Raw genomic sequence first — 20,479 nt, 5'->3', positions numbered from 1 at the left:
ATGGTACCCCCCCCTCTGTCACCTCCATCAGTATCTGGTGACCCATCCCCTGTCACCTCCATCATCAGTATCTGGTGACCCATCCCCTGTCGCCTCCATCATCAGTATCTGGTGACCCATCCCCTGTCGCCTCCATCATCAGTATCTGGTGACCCATCCCCTGTCGCCTCCATCATCAGTATCTGGTGACCCATCCCCTGTCGCCTCCATCATCAGTATCTGGTGACCCATCCCCTGTCGCCTCCATCATCAGTATCTGGTGACTGCCTGTCGCCTCCATCGTCAGTATCTGGTGACTGCTCGTTGTCTACATCATCAGTATCTGGTGACTGTGACTGCACGTCGCCTCCATCATCGGTATCTGCTGACAGCCCGTCGCCTGTTTCTGGTGACTGCCCTTTGTCTCCATCAGTATCTTGTGCCCCCTCCCCCATTGCGGCCTCCATCGGTATCTGGTGACCGCCCTTTGCCTCAATCATTCGTATCTGGTGCCCCCCTGTCGCCTCAATCATCCGTTTCTGGTGACCGCCCGTTGCCTCCATCATCAGTATCTGGTGACCGCCCATTGCCTCCATCATCAGTATCTGGTGACCGCCCGTCGCCTCTGTCATCAGTATCTGGTGACCGCCCGTCGCCTCTGTCATCAGTATCTGGTGACCGCCCGTTGATTTCATCACTTCTTGTCACTTGCACACAAGTTATGAAGGATCTCGGCAGGAGGTTGTTCCAAACATCTTTGAGAACTGACCCCAGATCTTCTGTGTATGAGGCTTGTGCGGATCCTTCTGATACCGCCAAATAGTTCACATTTTACTCTTCAGTCCTGAGCACCTGTTGCTATTTTTCTGCACCCCAGTTCCAATGTTTTCGCACGTAATTGAATCATTCATCCTTGCTTCCAAGTCGACGTCATGACTTTTTTGGCCCCCATTCTTCCATGACTTCAAAGAGCAGTAGATATAGCTGGTCCCACTGGTTGCTGCCAGTTCTGAGCTGATGGCACTGCTGGACGATAATGTATGTAAAGGGCTGCAGAATATGTTATCGCTATATAAAAATAAAGATTATTATTATTATTACATCTTCTGATTGCTGAAGGCAGTAATCATAATGTCTTTCATCTGCTGCACTCTATTTTCTTAGCCAACCATTGTGTCAACGGTCTGCAATGTTGCCCATTTTCTTTGGTGCTCCTTGGAAAAAAGCTTGAACAACACATCTTGACACCTCCATCTGCTTTGAAATTTTTGCCTTGGTGACACCTTGCTGATTCAGTATAACTACCTTGTGTCTTGTTGCTGTGCTCAGTCTTGTCATGGTGTAGGTCATGACACTTGGCATTAAACTGTTCCACAACCTCACCATTGTAGTAGAATTTGGCTTTTTCTCACAGTTTTAAGCCTCCTACGCAGCTGTTTCTGTGAATGTGTTTTTTATTTTCATATGTGTTTCAACCTACATATGAAAATAATGATCATGATCACCTGTTTGGAATAATTGGTAACTCATTCATCTGGCTATAATTCTACAAAATCCCTGACTTTGTGCAAGTACTTAGAAGAAGTGATGCTGTTTTGAAGGTAAAAGTTAAATTTCTCTTTTCTCCAGTCACTTTGCATTTTATTGATCAAAATAAATGAGCGCTTTTAGTTTTGAAAGCATTTTCTACTTTGCACCACTTTTTTCCCACAGCGGCCTAAAACTTTTTCACTGTACTTGTATGATGAATGGCATCAGAGAGATCACGCAAAATTACACTGCTGCCACCACATGTGAAGGATCCCCACCGTGCCGAACGTCGCTATTATGTCAGACGGATCATGTGATACGGATCCGCACTTTGCATAAAATGTGATGTTCTACACCCCCTCGGGGACACGCAAGGTCAGATTGGTACAATTCTACATAGACACCCCGTCCTCACGGGTTCAGGAAGGTACTGGGAGTGAAAAGAGGTGGCCCATTCAGTCACTGATGTGGCACCACACTCGCTCACACCCCTGACAGGCTTAGAGGCCCCTCACTGACCCCAGTAAAACAGAACCTTATCAGCCTGGTAGAGCACATAGTAGAGACATAAGCCCTGGTCCGTAACAGGAATTATATCGGGCCACAAACCAGCCCCTGTAGCATGTGAGTTGAACCAAACAGTGGACGTGTGGATCGAGATAATAGCATCACAAGGTTACATTTTTTAATTAATTGCCTTAAGGGCACACTAAACAATACACTATATTCATGAGGGTTATACATATATAATGGTCAGAGATGCAAACATAATAGTAGTGGTACAAAAGTATGCAGACATTAAGAGTCAGTTACCAGTCAGATGAAAGGCCTGGCTTGCAGAGGAGGGGCTGCCACATGGGAGGCTTGTGGTACCCTCTGTTGGGTGTCTTCTCCCACGCAATGTGTCGTCGCGACTTCCCGGAGAAAAAGCAATAGACCAAGAGCTGCAGGGGCTTTTTAAACCCTCTGGGTCATCCTCCTTCTGCCCACTGGGCTGGACCCAAATTTCCATCCCTGGCCTCTAGCAGCTAAAAACTCCAGAAATTTTGATGGGTCTTAACTCTGGAATGGACGGTCCTAGAGAGCCAGTTCTGTTATTGGATCAAGCCGGGTCCCTGGTATGCGTGGACACTAAACACAGTGGTCCTAGGGGTTTCCAAATAGCTGTGTATCTCCCTATCCCTATGTGCTAGACTGGGTCGAGACCCAGGCAGACATTCACCGTGTCCTTGGAATTTCAAAAATCTATTTAAGGTATGACTAGGACATATAATATTTCCATAACTCGATATGGAATTGCTATCTCACTAAAGGAAACCCACATGGCTTGGAAGGAATCACATAGCATGCAAGTCCTTTATTCTGAGTTGAGTGGCTGGAGGTGTGATATTTGTCACTTAGTCTCTCAATCCCCCCCTCCTCCTCCTGCATCTGCTCAGTGTCCTGTTACAAATCCACACTGAAGGGGCTTTATAATCCTCTGCCAAGTAGGATACAATGATTGACATGGGATTATATTTCCAATATTCTTCACAACTTGTGTGTACACAAATACTCCACCACCAGAATAGTGAGTGCAGCTTTGGAGTATAATACAGGTTGTAACTCAGGATCAGTACAGGATCAGTAATGTAATGTATGTACACAGTGACTGCACAAGCAGAATAGTGAGTGCAGCTCTGGAGTATAATACAGGATGTAACTCAGGATCAGTACAGGGTCAGTAATGCAGTCACTATGTACATACATTTCTGATCCTGAGCTACTTACTGTATTATACCCCAGAGCTTCACTCACTATTCTGCTGATGCAGTCATTGTGTACATACATTACATCAGCAGAATAGTGAGTGCAGCTCTGATCAGCTGTTGCTCGGTGTGGTGGCTGCCGATCCTGCTGTGTGCTCCTGAGGTCTGTGAGAACCAACACCTCTCCACCTAGGGATCTGCTCTCTCTCCTACCCAGGGAGGGAGTGAGTTTACTGGGATAACCAATGGAGCTAAGTCCCAGGCTTCTGCTCCCCGAATCAGGCCAATGGGGAGCAGGAGAAACCAGCAACTGGCCTGCACATTGGTGGACTCGGGGGTGAGACGCTCCACTAGGAGTCGCAACTATGTGGCTCCTACTCCCCACAGGACTGTGGAGACCCAGAGAAGCCGCAAGGCTTCCAACATTGAGGAAAAGCCTAACCGCGTGCATGAAGACACTCCTTCCAGAGGAAAGCTGAGTGCTCACAGAGGTGAGGCCGACCTCACTGAGGAAGGTTGGGGGCTGCAGAGACCCTGGGAGTCTGTGTCCACCTATGCCTCCCGGGTCATGATCCACCTCCGTGAGTATGAAGGTGCAAGTAAGCTCGTCAGGAGGCAGGCGACACTGACATCCGGTGCCAGTTCTGCCGGCTCTGGGGAGGACAGTGACAGCTGCGGCCGGGGAGGGGCACTAATGGCGTAAATAAAGCTCCTGGAGTCCCCAGTGTGCCTCCAGAACTTCCTTCTTGGTGGCGACCTACCAGAAGAGGCACCTGGAGGCCAGAAAAAGGCTAAGAAGAACAAGCCAAAGCTGCAGGAAGCGGTAAGATACGTGTATGCCCCCCTCCCTGTACCCCCTGAGTCGGCGGCAGGCTCAGTTCGCTGTATAAGCCCCGTTGCCCAGTTCAGCCCGGGTTCTGCTGTGGATCCGGTGCAAAGGCGCAGGGAGATTACAAAGCGAGGTAGTGAGGCGCAGAGCTCTGTCTCTGCTTGTAGTAGTGGGGACACAGCAGGAGGTGCATCAACCGAAAGACTGGACAGTGCGTTCGGTCAGGCCACGATGCCGTGGTGCGCTCCTCAGTGGGAGGGGGGAGCAGCCTGGTGTCGGGGGCAGCTCCGGAAACTTTGGCGCCTCTGAGTGCTGTTGCCGCTGATCACTTAGTTGAGGAGCGGCGGCAGTGTGAGGGGGCTGCCGGGGCTGAGGGTTCCAGTCCTCCCATGAAAGTGCTATTTTGTGTTGGCGCTGCTGGTCCAGAAGATCCTGATTCTAAAGATCAGCGACGCCTCACAACAGCTAAAGATCATTCCTAATGTCAAACAGAAATTACCGACTAATGACATGGAGGGCACACATAAGACCAGGGGTGAGGTCGCCTTCAGTTCTATGGAGGTGACTGAGCCCCTTGCGCCGGATGATGCTGAGGTCAAAATGTCATCCACCATTGTTTCTGGTCCAGCAGGAATGAATGTGGTGGTGGGTGTGAGGCAAGTTCACTGTCTAGTGGTGTGGTTGCTGGTTTGGTGGAGGGTGAGATGAAGGTGGGTAATAGTGATGCTGTTGGGGCTGATGTAGCCACTGGTCAGGTTGCCCTGCTTCCCCGGTGGTGGAAACGCCTGTTCAGAGTTATGCCAGTGTCACCTCCGGGGGAAATAGGGCATCCTCCTCGTCTCTGGGCTGTAGGGACAGCATGTTACAGCGACGTCTCCTGGAGGCTCTAAAGAAGGAGGAGAGATCACTAATGGTAGAGGGTCGAGAGGTTGATCTATCCTTCTGGATAGAGAGGCATTGCCTTGGGGCCTTCCGAGAGCAAAAAGGGGGGGATGCAGTGTGGTCCCTCCCAACAGCCAGGCCAAGCAGGAATGTGGTCCGGTTTCGGTGGAGGGGCAGTGATACATGTCCTCCAAGGTCTAAAGTTGTGGAGCTCCTGCTGAGGATGGGCTTCAAGGCGATTGACATCTACACCTTGATACATCTCTATTCCACGCCTGAGTTTGATGTCAGCAAAACCAAGTCAAGGAGGTGACCGTGATGACTCGTAAAGAGACGCTTTCTTGTTATGACATCACGTGGCTTGGTCGGTATGGAGAGGTGGTAGAGATGCCAAAGAAAAACTGCAACGAATTTGGTATCTGGTCAGGGGCCTGGACGTTTATGGTAAAACTTAAGCGTTCTGGTGGTACGGTTGCCCACATTCCATCATCTGCCTTCCTGGGTAGGGATCGTATCCTTCTACCAGGGGAAACCGAACCTCTGCCACAGGTGCGGCGACCCCACACACTTCAGTGCAAACTGCACTGTGCAGAAATGTGCGTTGTGTTGGGGTGTTGGCCATCTTGCTGCCTCTTGTGTGGAGATTAGGTGCCACCTGTGTGGTGAGTTAGGTCACCCATTTAGCCGTTGTCCTCGCTCCTTTGCTAATGCAGTCGAGACCCTGGTGGGAGAAAGCCGTGAAGCCGATTCTACTGGGGAGGGGACTAGCAGGGGTGGGGGAGCTGAGGGGCCAGGGAAGAAAAGCAATAAAAAGACGCCTGCCCAGCTGAGGCATTTTGACAAGCGCAGACAGGAGAGGGAGCTAGGCGAGCCCCGGGCTACTGGGGCGGCCCCTGTCCTGGATGCCAGTCTTGCTGCTGAGGCCCCGAGGGATGATGAGTTGGATGAGGAGTTCAGGAGGATCCACAGGGAGGAAACTGCTTCTGCCTTAGAATCCTCCCATCATGAAAGTATGGATGAGGATAATAAGCGGTGGCTAGAGAACAAGCGTAAGCTCGGCACCAAAAAGAAGAGAAAGAAGGGAGATAAAACATCTTCTCCCGCTCTGACCAAGGTACCTAAGGAAAGTAAAACTGACTCCCCTCTGGTTGATCTTTCTAACCGGTTCCAAGCCCTTCAGAACATCTCTTCCTCTGAGGAGGAGGCCGAGGGTGAGGTTTCGGCTTTGGCGGAGCATACAGGGGGCGCCGAGTCTCCTTCTCCTGAGGATGCAAGGTCCTTGGGGGGAGGGACTGACCCAGAGTCCGGAGAATAGGACAAAAAAAAGAAAAATATGGGAATGGACACCTCTGTGTCATTAAAGAGTGGGAAGGATTCCTCCTCTGAGGCGGAGGATAAGGGGAGTGGGAAGAAGAAAGCCATCTAACTCAATCACCAATGATGGCGGTACCCACTCCGTTGACGCTGGAGTCCATTAATGTCGCCAGCATTAAGTCAAATATGGCTAGATTTGCGGCCTTTGATTTTCTCAGCCTGGTTGAAGCTGACATTTTCTTTTTGCAAGAGACCAGGCTGCCAAATATGGCAGAGGTGTTTATAGCTAAGAGGGAGTGGAGACTCGGGCCCTCCTATTGGTCTCTTGCGGCCGAGCCGTATAGCGGAGTGGCGGTCCTTTTTACTGCACCGGTAGAATGCAGATGGATTATTGAGTTAGAAATGGGGAGGTGCCTGATATTAGATGTCCTCATGAAGGGACAGGAGCTCCGGCTCATTAACATCTATGGTCCCAAATCTAAGTGGGACCGGAAGTGTCTCTTTATGAGGATCAAGCCCTACCTTTTTACGAGTTCGCAGGTCGTTTTTGGAGGGGACTTCAACACTGTCACGAGGCCCCGAGATAGAGGAGGTTCCAGAGACAAGCTGACTTATGATATCATCGCCCTTAATAGTATAGCTAGTGAGGCTCGCCTGGTGGATGTCCACATCCGGCACACCGCAGGCCACGAGGGGTTCACCTATCATAGAGGTAACTGTAGGTCCAGGAAAGACAGGTTATATTTAAAGGAGAAAGCCGTCTCTTCAGCAGTATCTGTTGTTGAGGTGGAGTTCTCCGATCACTGTTTGATTTTGTTTTCCCTGAATGTTACAGAGACCCCCCGGATGGGAAGAGGCTTTTGGAGGCTCAATTCGTCTCTCTTGGAAGAAGCGGAGATAAGACAGTCCTTTGAGGATTTTCTTCAGAGCCAGGTACCCTTACTGGATCTTTGTAGTAGTAAGTCAGAGTGGTGGGAGATGTTCAAGAAAAGGGTGGCGAGATTCTTCCGCCAGCTCTCGAGCCTCAGGAGCCTGGACAGGTATCGCCTGTATCAGGGCTTGAGGAGGAAACTCGAGCATCTTGTCTCAACTGGAGGTAGCCGCGAGGAGATCTCCAGAGTGAAATCTTTGCTAATGAGGTGTCAGTATGATAGACACGCATCTTTGGTTTTTGAGAGGGATTATGAGAAGTACTGCTCGCCTGACCCTTACAGAAACTGCAAGATGTCAGTGAATAGTAAAGTTGTTACAGGACTGGTCGACACTGCGGGGTCCCTGAAAAGATCCAGATCAGGGATCCTGGAGGTCGTCAGATCCTTCTGCTCGCACCTTTTGGGGAAGAGGGATCTGGATTGGGATGAGATGTCTGCTTTTCTGGCTGAAGCCGTCCCCGAACCAGGGTAGACCCCTCTCTTGGCGTTTTGACAGAGATGATCAGGGAAGAGGAAGTTAAGTTGGCGATTGAAGGCCTTGCCCTAAAGAAATCTCCCGGTCCAGATGGCTTAACATCTGAATTCTATAAGACCTTTAAGGACGCCTTGGTTCCCCTCTTGACTGAGGTATTCAATGAGTGTCTTTCCTCAAGCACTCTGCCAAAGTCAATGAGGAGGTCTGCCCTGATCATCTTGTCAAAAGGTAAAGACCCATCTTGCATTGAGAATTGGCGTCCCATAGCGCTGAAGGTTTTGGCAAAGGTGCTGTTTAATCGGCTGGTGAAATTTGCACCCCGGCTCCTTTCGGGGGCCCAGCATTGCTCTGTTCGGGGCCACAGTACAATTAGTGCTGTACTCTGTGTCCAAGAGGCAGTGGAGCAGGGTAGGGCTGGTCACTGGAAGAGGTACATGCTGTCATTGGACCAGGCAAAAGTGTTTGATCGGGTTAATCATGAGTACCTCTGGTCTGTCATTCTGAGGTATGGCCTGCCGGGGGGGTTCGTTGATTGGCTTAAAACCTTGTATGCTGGGGCAGAGAGCTTCCCGCTTGTGAACGGTTGGATGTGGTGTTCGCTAGGGTTGTCCCTTGAGCCTGCTGCTGTACGTGTTTGCGGTTGACCCACTTCTTAGGAGGGTGGAGCGTGGACCGTTGGCTGGGATCGGGATGGATCGGGCAGCACCGGAAGCCACTCTGAGAGTGGTGGCGTATGCCTATGACGTCACCATTTTTGTTTCGTCTGACGGGGAGGCAGAGTGGCTGATGTCAGAGGAAAATCGCTACTCTGAGGCATCCGGGTCTAAGATCAACCGGGATAAGTGTGAGAGTCTCTGGCTGGGAGGAGGAGATCCTGGTTTTGACCTCCCAGACACCCTTCCAGGACCCAAAGTCTCTGCAAAAGTTCTTGGCATTGAATTTGGCCAGGGGGATTACCCCAAACAAAATTGGGACAGCAGGCTAGAGATCGCCACTCAGAAGGTGAACCAATGGAAGAGTTGGTCTTTGACCCTAAGGGAAAGGGTAAACCGGATCAAAATTTACCTGCTCCCTTTGCTGATCTATCTGGGTAGTGTGTGCATCTTGCCAGAGCCTCTATGGACTTGGGTCTACAGTTTGTTCTTCCAACTGTTATGGGGGAATAGACTGAACCTGGTCAAGAGGGAGGTTACTTACCATACGAGGAGACTAGGAGGGTTGGGTATGGTCAACCCTGTGGTATTCCTTGTGAATACCTTCATTAAGATCAATATTGCAAACCTCTGGAAAGAGAGGGCTCCTCCGTGGGTATTCTCCTGTAGGGGATGGTTTTAGCCTTTCTTCCAGGAATGGGAGACAGGAGGGCAAGTGAAGGATGAACATCTACCGACTTGTGCTAACCTGGTTCTGAAGGCAATTTGCCAGTGGGGTCTGGGAATGTGGGAGGTCAGGACTCTGCCGAGGAAGCCTCTTGACAAAAGGGTTCTGTTGACCCATTTTCAGAGGCCTCTAGCGCTCAAATATTGCCCAAGTCGGGATCTTGGGGTGGGTCTGCATCTTTTGAATTCTATCAGGATCCCCTCGAAGTTTTGGGACTTGGCTTGGCACTGCTTCCATGGGAAACTGTGTGTGAGGGACAATCTGAAGTGTAGGAGCTCTGAGGACAGGAACTGTCCTCGGGAGCATTCTGGTACCATGCTTGAAAGCATGGACCACTTCTTGCTTCGTTGTCCCTTTAACACAGAGGTGTACAGCAGGGTGGGCGCCTCCATTGGCTGGCCCCGGCTGGCCGGTCTCTCTTATGCGGAAGGGCCCTATGTAGCATTCGGAGACCTGGGTGGTCGGGACCGCTGCACCTTATTTCTAGTTAGCACAGTGGTTAGGTATCACACGTGGAACGCACGGTGCTTAGTATCGACGCAGCGGAAAATCCTCCCAGTGGACGATGTGTTTAGGACCATACTCGGTGACCTGGTGAAGGTGCGTTCTCTGGAGCATGAGAGACTGGGTACACGGAGGGCCGCTCTCCTCTGGAGGGGCTTTTCTTTTAGTGTGCCCTAGTCTGGTCATCGCCTCTCCTGGTGGTGGGCTGCTGCTGACACCATAGATTTTTGTTTTATTGATCAGTAGACTGTGATGTAGGGCTGCAGGCGCCGAACTTGGGCTTTGTCAGTTGTGGTTATTGTATTGTTTGTTTCTGTATATATTGTATATATGGGTTTGGGTGTAGGTGTTAGGTTGGGTGGAGGGAAAAGGGGGGAGGTGGGTTCATCTTGTGGGACACTGATTATTTGGGTGAAAAACTAGCACTGCCTGATCTGGCCTATGGACGTTGGACATGGACTGAGGCATGAGGCGCAGGACCAGCTCTCAGGTCAGTGCCGGGGAGGGACTGGTGGGCTCCAGTGTGGGGTCCTTAGTTTAGTCTTGTATATATTTGTATAGTTAGTGTTTATTTTATACTACAATTAAAAAACAAAAAAAATGTATATGTATATATCAGTTTGTATATATTTTGCAGGCTATTGTTTATTTTATTTATTATTTTGTTTGGCAATCGGACCAGATGTCATAGTGTAAGTTATTATTCTGTATACAGTGCTGGCCAAAAGTATTGGCACCCCTGCAATTCTGTCAGATAATACTCAGTTTCTTTCTGAAAATGATTGCAATCACAAATTCTTTGGTATTATCTTCATTTAATTTGTCTTCAATGAAAAAACACAAAAAGAATTGTCCTAAAGCCAAATTGGATATAATTCCACACCAAACCTAAAAAAGGGGGTGGACAAAAGTATTGGCACCCTTTGAAAAATCATGTGATGCTTCTCTAATTGGTGTAATTAACAGCACCTGTAACTTACCTGTGGCACCTAACAGGTGTTGGCAATAACTAAATCACACTTGCAGCCAGTTAACATGGATTAAAGTTGACTCAACCTCTGTCCTGTGTCCTTGTGTGTACCACATTGAGCATGGAGAAAAGAAAGAAGACCAAAGAACTGTCTGAGGACTTGAGAAACCAAATTGTGAGGAAGCATGAGCAATCTCAAGGCTACAAGTCCATCTCCAAAGACCTGAATGTTCCTGTGTCTTCCGTGCGCAGTGTCATCAAGAAGTGTAAAGCCCATGGCACTGTGGCTAACCTCCCTAGATGTGGACGGAAAAGAAAAATTGACGAGAGATTTCAACGCAAGATTGTGCGGATGGTGGATAAAGAACCTCGACTCACATCCAAACAAGTTCAAGCTGCCCTGCAGTCCGAGGGTACAACAGTGTCAACCCGTACTATCCGTCGGCGTCTGAATGAAAAGGGACTGTATGGTAGGATAACTAGGAAGACCCCACTTCTTACCCCGAGACATAAAAAAGCCAGGCTGGAGTTTGCCAAAACTTACCTGAGAAATCCTAAAACGTTTTGGAAGAATGTTCTCTGGTCAGATGAGACAAAAGTCGAGCTTTTTGGGAAAAAGCATCAACATAGAGTGTACAGGAAAAAAAAAAAGAGGCATTCAAAGAAAAGAACACGGTCCCTACAGTCAAACATGGCGGAGGTTCCCTGATGTTTTGGGGTTGCTTTGCTGCCTCTGGCACTGGACTGCTTGACTGTGTGCATGGCATTATGAAGTCTGAAGACTACCAACAAATTTTGCAGCATAATGTAGGGCCTAGTGTGAGAAAGCTGGGTCTCCCTCAGAGGTCATGGGTCTTCCAGCAGGACAATGACCCAAAACACACTTCCAAAAGCACTATAAAATGGTTTGAGAGAAAGCACTGGAGACTTCTAAGGTGGCCAGCAATGAGTCCAGACCTGAATCCCATAGAACACCTGTGGAGAGATCTCAAAATGGCAGTTTGGAGAAGGCACCCTTCAAATATCAGGGACCTGGAGCAGTTTACAAAGAAGAATGGTCTACAATTCCAGCAGAGCATTGTAAGAAACTCATTGATGGTTACCGGAAGCGGTTGTTCGCAGTTATTTTGGCTAGAGGTTGTGCAACCAAGTATTAGACTGAGGGTGCCAATACTTTTGTCCGGCCCATTTTTGGAGTTTTGTGTGAAATGATCAATGATTTGATTTTTGCTTCATTCTCTTTTTTTGTGTTTTTTCCTTGCAAGCAAATTAAATGAAGAGAATAAGACCAAAGAATTTGTGATTGCAATCATTTTCAGGAAGAAACTGACTATTATCTGACAGAATTGCAGGGGTGCCAATACTTTTGGCCAGCACTGTATATGTATAATGTATGTGTGAGGGGAGAGGGAGCGGCTGGACCAGTTTCATTACATTGATTATATTTTCGTTACGTTTTTGTTATTATGTTTTTCATTTTCATAATAAAAAGATCTACAGGATGTAACTCAGAATCAGTAATGTAATGTATGTACACAGTGACTGCACCAGCAGAATAGTGAGTGCAGCTCTGGAGTATAATACAGGATGTAACTCAGGATCAGTAATGTAATATATGTACACAGTGACTACACCAGCAGAATAGTGAGTGCAGCTCTGGAGTATAATACAGGATGTAACTCAGGATCAGTAATGTAATATATGTACACAGTGACTACACCAGCAGAATAGTGAGTGCAGCTCTGGAGTATAATACAGGATGTAACTCAGGATCAGTAATGTAATGTATGTACACAGTGACTGCACCAGCAGAATAGTGAGTGCAGCTCTGGAGTATAATACAGGATGTAACTCAGGATCAGTAATGTAATGTATGTACACAGTGACTACACCAGCAGAATAGTGAGTGCAGCTCTGGAGTATAATACAGGATGTAACTCAGGATCAGTAATGTAATATATGTACACAGTGACTACACCAGCAGAATAGTGAGTGCAGCTCTGGAGTATAATACAGGATGTAACTCAGGATCAGTAATGTAATATATGTACACAGTGACTACACCAGCAGAATAGTGAGTGCAGCTCTGGAGTATAATACAGGATGTAACTCAGGATCAGTAATGTAATGTATGTACACAGTGACTGCACCAGCAGAATAGTGAGCGCAGCTCTGGAGTAAAATACAGGATGTAACTCAGGATCAGTAATGTAATGTATGTACACAGTGACTACACCAGCAGAATAGTGAGTGCAGCTCTGGAGTATAATACAGGATGTAACTCAGGATCAGTAATGTAATATATGTACACAGTGACTACACCAGCAGAATAGTGAGTGCAGCTCTGGAGTATAATACAGGATGTAACTCAGGATCAGTAATGTAATATATGTACACAGTGACTACACCAGCAGAATAGTGAGTGCAGCTCTGGAGTATAATACAGGATGTAACTCAGGATCAGTAATGTAATGTATGTACACAGTGACTGCACCAGCAGAATAGTGAGCGCGGCTCTGGAGTATAATACAGGATGTAACTCAGGATCAGTAATGTAATGTATGTACACAGTGACTGCACCCGCAGAATAGTGAGCGCGGCTCTGGAGTATAATACAGGATGTAACTCAGGATCAGTAATGTAATGTATGTACACAGTGACTGCACCAGCAGAATAGTGAGTGCAGCTCTGGAATATAATACAGGATGTAACTCAGGATCAGTAATGTAATGTATGTACACAGTGACTGCACCAGCAGAATAGTGAGTGCAGCTCTGGAGTATAATACAGGATGTAACTCAGGATCAGTAAAGTAATGTATGTACACAGTGACTCCACCAGCAGAATAGTGAGTGCAGCTCTGGGGTATAATACAGGATGTAACTCAGGATCAGTAATGTAATGTATGTACACAGTGACTCCACCAGCAGAATAGTGAGTGCAGCTCTGGAGTATAATACAGGATGTAACTCAGGATCAGTAATGTAATGTATGTACACAGTGACTCCTCCAGCAGAATAGTGAGTGCAGCTCTGGGGTATAATACAGGATGTAACTCAGGATCAGTAATGTAATGTATGTACACAGTGACTGCACCAGCAGAATAGTGAGTGCAGCTCTGGGGTATAATACAGGATGTAATTCAGAATCAGTAATGTAATGTATGTACACAGTGACTGCACCAGCAGAATAGGGAGTGCAGCTCTGGGGTATAATACAAGATGTAACTCAGAATCAGTAATGTAATGTATGTACACAGTGACTGCACCAGCAGAATAGTGAGTGCAGCTCTGGGGTATAATACAGGATGTAACTCAGGATCAGTAATGTAATGTATGTACACAGTGACTGCACCAGCAGAATAGGGAGTGCAGCTCTGGGGTATAATACAGGATGTAACTCAGAATCAGTAATGTAATGTATGTACACAGTGACTGCACCAGCAGAATAGTGAGTGCAGCTCTAGAGTATAATACAAGATTTAACTCAGGATCAGTAATGTAATGTATGTACACAGTGACTCCACCAGCAGAATAGTGAGTGCAGCTCTGGAGTATAATACAGGATGTAACTCAGGATCAGTAATGTAATGTATGTACACAGTGACTCCACCAGCAGAATAGTGAGTGCAGCTCTGGGGTATAATACAGGATGTAACTCAGGATCAGTAATGTAATGTATGTACACAGTGACTGCACCAGCAGAATAGTGAGTGCAGCTCTGGGGTATAATACAGGATGTAACTCAGGATCAGTAATGTAATGTATGTACACAGTGACTCCACCAGCAGAATAGTGAGTGCAGCTCTGGGGTATAATACAGGATGTAACTCAGGATCAGTAATGTAATGTATGTACACAGTGACTGCACCAGCAGAATAGTGAGTGCAGCTCTGGAGTATAATACAGGATGTAACTCAGGATCAGTAATGTAATGTATGTACACAGTGACTCCACCAGCAGAATAGTGAGTGCAGCTCTGGGGTATAATACAGGATGTAACTCAGGATCAGTAATGTAATGTATGTACACAGTGACTCCACCAGCAGAATAGTGAGTGCAGCTCTGGAGTATAATACAGGATGTAACTCAGGATCAGTAATGTAATGTATGTACACAGTGACACCACCAGCAGAATAGTGAGTGCAGCTCTGGGGTATAATACAGGATGTAACTCAGGATCAGTAATGTAATGTATGTACACAGTGACTGCACCAGCAGAATAGTGAGTGCAGCTCTGGGGTATAATACAGGATGTAACTCAGAATCAGTAATGTAATGTATGTACACAGTGACTGCACCAGCAGAATAGTAAGTGCAGCTCTGGGGTATAATACAGGATGTAACTCAGGATCAGTAATGTAATGTATGTACACAGTGACTGCACCAGCAGAATAGGGAGTGCAGCTCTGGGGTATAATATAGGATGTAACTCAGAATCAGTAATGTAATGTATGTACACAGTGACTGCACCAGCAGAATAGTGAGTGCAGCTCTAGAGTATAATACAGGATGTAACTCAGGATCAGTAATGTAATGTATGTACACAGTGACTGCACCAGCAGAATAGTGAGTGCAGCTCTGGAGTATAATACAAGATGTAACTCAGGATCAGTAATGTAATGTATGTACACAGTGAATCCACCAGCAGAATAGTGAGTGCAGCTCTGGGGTATAATACAGGATGTAACTCAGGATCAGTAATGTAATGTATGTACACAGTGACTGCACCAGCAGAATAGTGAGTGCAGCTCTGGGGTATAATACAGGATGTAACTCAGGATCAGTAATGTAATGTATGTACACAGTGACTGCACCAGCAGAATAGTGAGTGCAGCTCTGGGGTATAATACAGGATGTAACTCAGGATCAGTAATGTAATGTATGTACACAGTGACTCCACCAGCAGAATAGTGAGTGCAGCTCTGGGGTATAATACAGGATGTAACTCAGGATCAGTAATGTAATGTATGTACACAGTGACTGCACCAGCAGAATAGTGAGTGCAGCTCTGGGGTATAATACAGGATGTAACTCAGGATCAGTACAGGATCAGTAATGTAATGTCTGTACACAGTGACTACACCAGCAGAATAGTGAGTGCAGCTCTGGAGTATAATAGAGGATGTAACTCAGGATCAGTAATGTAATATATGTACACAGTGACTACACCAGCAGAATAGTGAGTGCAGCTCTGGAGTATAATACAGGATGTAACTCAGGATCAGTAATGTAATATATGTACACAGTGACTGCACCAGCAGAATAGTGAGTGCAGCTCTAGAGTATAATACAGGATGTAACTCAGGATCAGTAATGTAATGTATGTACACAGTGACTGCACCAGCAGAATAGTGAGCGCGGCTCTGGAGTATAATACAGGATGTAACTCAGGATCAGTAATGTAATGTATGTACACAGTGACTGCACCAGCAGAATAGTGAGTGCAGCTCTGGAGTATAATATAGGATGTAACTCAGGATCAGTAATGTAATGTATGTACACAGCGACTGCACCAGCAGAATAGTGAGTGCAGCTCTGGAGTATAATACAGGATGTAACTCAGGATCAGTAATGTAATGTATGTACACAGTGACTCCACCAGCAGAATAGTGAGTGCAGCTCTGGGGTATAATACAGGATGTAACTCAGGATCAGTAATGTAATGTATGTACACAGTGACTCCACCAGCAGAATAGTGAGTGCAGCTCTGGAGTATAATACAGGATGTAACTCAGGATCAGTAATGTAATGTATGTACACAGTGACTCCACCAGCAGAATAGTGAGTGCAGCTCTGGGGTATAATACAGGATGTAAATCAGGATCAGTAATGTAATGTATGTACACAGTGACTGCACCAGCAGAATAGTGAGTGCAGCTCTGGGGTATAATACAGGATGTAACTCAGAATCAGTAATGTAATGTATGTACACAGTGACTGCACCAGCAGAATAGGGAGTGCAGCTCTGGGGTATAATACAAGATGTAACTCAGAATCAGTAATGTAATGTATGTACACAGTGACTGCACCAGCAGAATAGTGAGTGCAGCTCTGGGGTATAATACAGGATGTAACTCAGGATCAGTAATGTATGTACACAGTGACTGCACCAGCAGAATAGTGAGTGCAGCTCTGGGGTATAATACAGGATGTAACTCAGGATCAGTAATGTAATGTATGTACACAGTGACTCCACCAGCAGAATAGTGAGTGCAGCTCTGGGGTATAATACAGGATGTAACTCAGGATCAGTAATGTAATGTATGTACACAGTGACTGCACCAGCAGAATAGTGAGTGCAGCTCTGGAGTATAATACAGGATGTAACTCAGGATCAGTAATGTAATGTATGTACACAGTGACTCCACCAGCAGAATAGTGAGTGCAGCTCTGGGGTATAATACAGGATGTAACTCAGGATCAGTAATGTAATGTATGTACACAGTGACTCCACCAGCAGAATAGTGAGTGCAGTTCTGGAGTATAATACAGGATGTAACTCAGGATCAGTAATGTAATGTATGTACACAGTGACACCACCAGCAGAATAGTGAGTGCAGCTCTGGGGTATAATACAGGATGTAACTCAGGATCAGTAATGTAATGTATGTACACAGTGACTGCACCAGCAGAATAGTGAGTGCAGCTCTGGGGTATAATACAGGATGTAACTCAGAATCAGTAATGTAATGTATGTACACAGTGACTGCACCAGCAGAATAGGGAGTGCAGCTCTGGGGTATAATACAAGATGTAACTCAGAATCAGTAATGTAATGTATGTACACAGTGACTGCACCAGCAGAATAGTGAGTGCAGCTCTGGGGTATAATACAGGATGTAACTCAGGATCAGTAATGTAATGTATGTACACAGTGACTGCACCAGCAGAATAGTGAGTGCAGCTCTAGAGTATAATACAGGATGTAACTCAGGATCAGTAATGTAATGTATGTACACAGTGACTGCACCAGCAGAATAGTGAGTGCAGCTCTGGAGTATAATACAAGATGTAACTCAGGATCAGTAATGTAATGTATGTACACAGTGAATCCACCAGCAGAATAGTGAGTGCAGCTCTGGGGTATAATACAGGATGTAACTCAGGATCAGTAATGTAATGTATGTACACAGTGACTGCACCAGCAGAATAGTGAGTGCAGCTCTGGGGTATAATACAGGATGTAACTCAGGATCAGTAATGTAATGTATGTACACAGTGACTGCACCAGCAGAATAGTGAGTGCAGCTCTGGGGTATAATACAGGATGTAACTCAGGATCAGTAATGTAATGTATGTACACAGTGACTCCACCAGCAGAATAGTGAGTGCAGCTCTGGGGTATAATACAGGATGTAACTCAGGATCAGTAATGTAATGTATGTACACAGTGACTGCACCAGCAGAATAGTGAGTGCAGCTCTGGGGTATAATACAGGATGTAACTCAGGATCAGTACAGGATCAATAATGTAATGTCTGTACACAGTGACTACACCAGCAGAATAGTGAGTGCAGCTCTGGAGTATAATAGAGGATGTAACTCAGGATCAGTAATGTAATATATGTACACAGTGACTGCACCAGCAGAATAGTGAGTGCAGCTCTGGAGTATAATACAGGATGTAACTCAGGATCAGTAATGTAATATATGTACACAGTGACTGCACCAGCAGAATAGTGAGTGCAGCTCTAGAGTATAATACAGGATGTAACTCAGGATCAGTAATGTAATGTATGTACACAGTGACTGCACCAGCAGAGTAGTGAGTGCAGCTCTGGAGTATAATACAGGATGTAACTCAGGATCAGTAATGTAATGTATGTACACAGTGACTGCACCAGCAGAATAGTGAGTGCAGCTCTAGAGTATAATACAGGATGTAACTCAGGATCAGTAATGTAATGTATGTACACAGTGACTGCACCAGCAGAATAGTGAGTGCAGCTCTGGAGTATAATACACGATGTAACTCAGGATCAGTAATGTAATGTATGTACACAGTGAATCCACCAGCAGAATAGTGAGTGCAGCTCTGGGGTATAATACAGGATGTAACTCAGGATCAGTAATGTAATGTATGTACACAGTGACTGCACCAGCAGAATAGTGAGTGCAGCTCTGGGGTATAATACAGGATGTAACTCAGGATCAGTAATGTAATGTATGTACACAGTGACTGCACCAGCAGAATAGTGAGTGCAGCTCTGGGGTATAATACAGGATGTAACTCAGGATCAGTAATGTAATGTATGTACACAGTGACTCCACCAGCAGAATAGTGAGTGCAGCTCTGGGGTATAATACAGGATGTAACTCAGGATCAGTAATGTAATGTATGTACACAGTGACTGCACCAGCAGAATAGTGAGTGCAGCTCTGGGGTATAATACAGGATGTAACTCAGGATCAGTACAGGATCAATAATGTAATGTCTGTACACAGTGACTACACCAGCAGAATAGTGAGTGCAGCTCTGGAGTATAATACAGGATGTAACTCAGGATCAGTAATGTAATATATGTACACAGTGACTGCACCAGCAGAATAGTGAGTGCAGCTCTAGAGTATAATACAGGATGTAACTCAGGATCAGTAATGTAATGTATGTACACAGTGACTGTACCAGCAGAATAGTGAGCGCGGCTCTGGAGTATAATACAGGATGTAACTCAGGATCAGTAATGTAATGTATGTACACAGTGACTGCACCAGCAGAATAGTGAGTGCAGCTCTGGGGTATAATATAGGATGTAACTCAGGATCAGTAATGTAATGTATGTACACAGTGACTCCACCAGCAGAATAGTGAGTGCAGCTCTGGGGTATAATACAGGATGTAACTCAGGATCAGTAATGTAATGTATGTACACAGTGACTCCACCAGCAGAATAGTGAGTGCAGCTCTGGAGTATAATACAGGATGTAACTCAGGATCAGTAATGTAATGTATGTACACAGTGACTCCACCAGCAGAATAGTGAGTGCAGCTCTGGGGTATAATACAGGATGTAACTCAGGATCAGTAATGTAATGTATGTACACAGTGACTCCACCAGCAGAATAGTGAGTGCAGCTCTGGAGTATAATACAGGATGTAACTCAGGATCAGTAATGTAATGTATGTACACAGTGACTCCACCAGCAGAATAGTGAGTGCAGCTCTGGGGTATAATACAGGATGTAAATCAGGATCAGTAATGTAATGTATGTACACAGTGACTGCACCAGCAGAATAGTGAGTGCAGCTCTGGGGTATAATACAGGATGTAACTCAGGATCAGTAATGTAATGTATGTACACAGTGACTCCACCAGCAGAATAGTGAGTGCAGCTCTGGGGTATAATACAGGATGTAACTCAGGATCAGTAATGTAATGTATGTACACAGTGACTCCACCAGCAGAATAGTGAGTGCAGCTCTGGAGTATAATACAGGATGTAACTCAGGATCAGTAATGTAATGTATGTACACAGTGACTCCACCAGCAGAATAGTGAGTGCAGCTCTGGAGTATAATACAGGATGTAACTCAGGATCAGTAATGTAATGTATGTACACAGTGACTCCACCAGCAGAATAGTGAGTGCAGCTCTGGGGTATAATACAGGATGTAACTCAGGATCAGTAATGTAATGTATGTACACAGTGACTCCACCAGCAGAATAGTGAGTGCAGCTCTGGAGTATAATACAGGATGTAACTCAGGATCAGTAATGTAATGTATGTACACAGTGACTCCACCAGCAGAATAGTGAGTGCAGCTCTGGGGTATAATACAGGATGTAAATCAGGATCAGTAATGTAATGTATGTACACAGTGACTGCACCAGCAGAATAGTGAGTGCAGCTCTGGGGTATAATACAGGATGTAACTCAGAATCAGTAATGTAATGTATGTACACAGTGACTGCACCAGCAGAATAGGGAGTGC

The sequence above is a fragment of the Phyllobates terribilis genome, unplaced genomic scaffold (assembly GCF_046119375.1).
Source record: "Phyllobates terribilis strain yellow unplaced genomic scaffold, ASM4611937v1 Scaffold_3__8_contigs__length_932513732, whole genome shotgun sequence".
Classification (NCBI taxonomy): domain Eukaryota; kingdom Metazoa; phylum Chordata; class Amphibia; order Anura; family Dendrobatidae; genus Phyllobates; species Phyllobates terribilis.
This window is presented reverse-complemented; position numbering follows the sequence as displayed.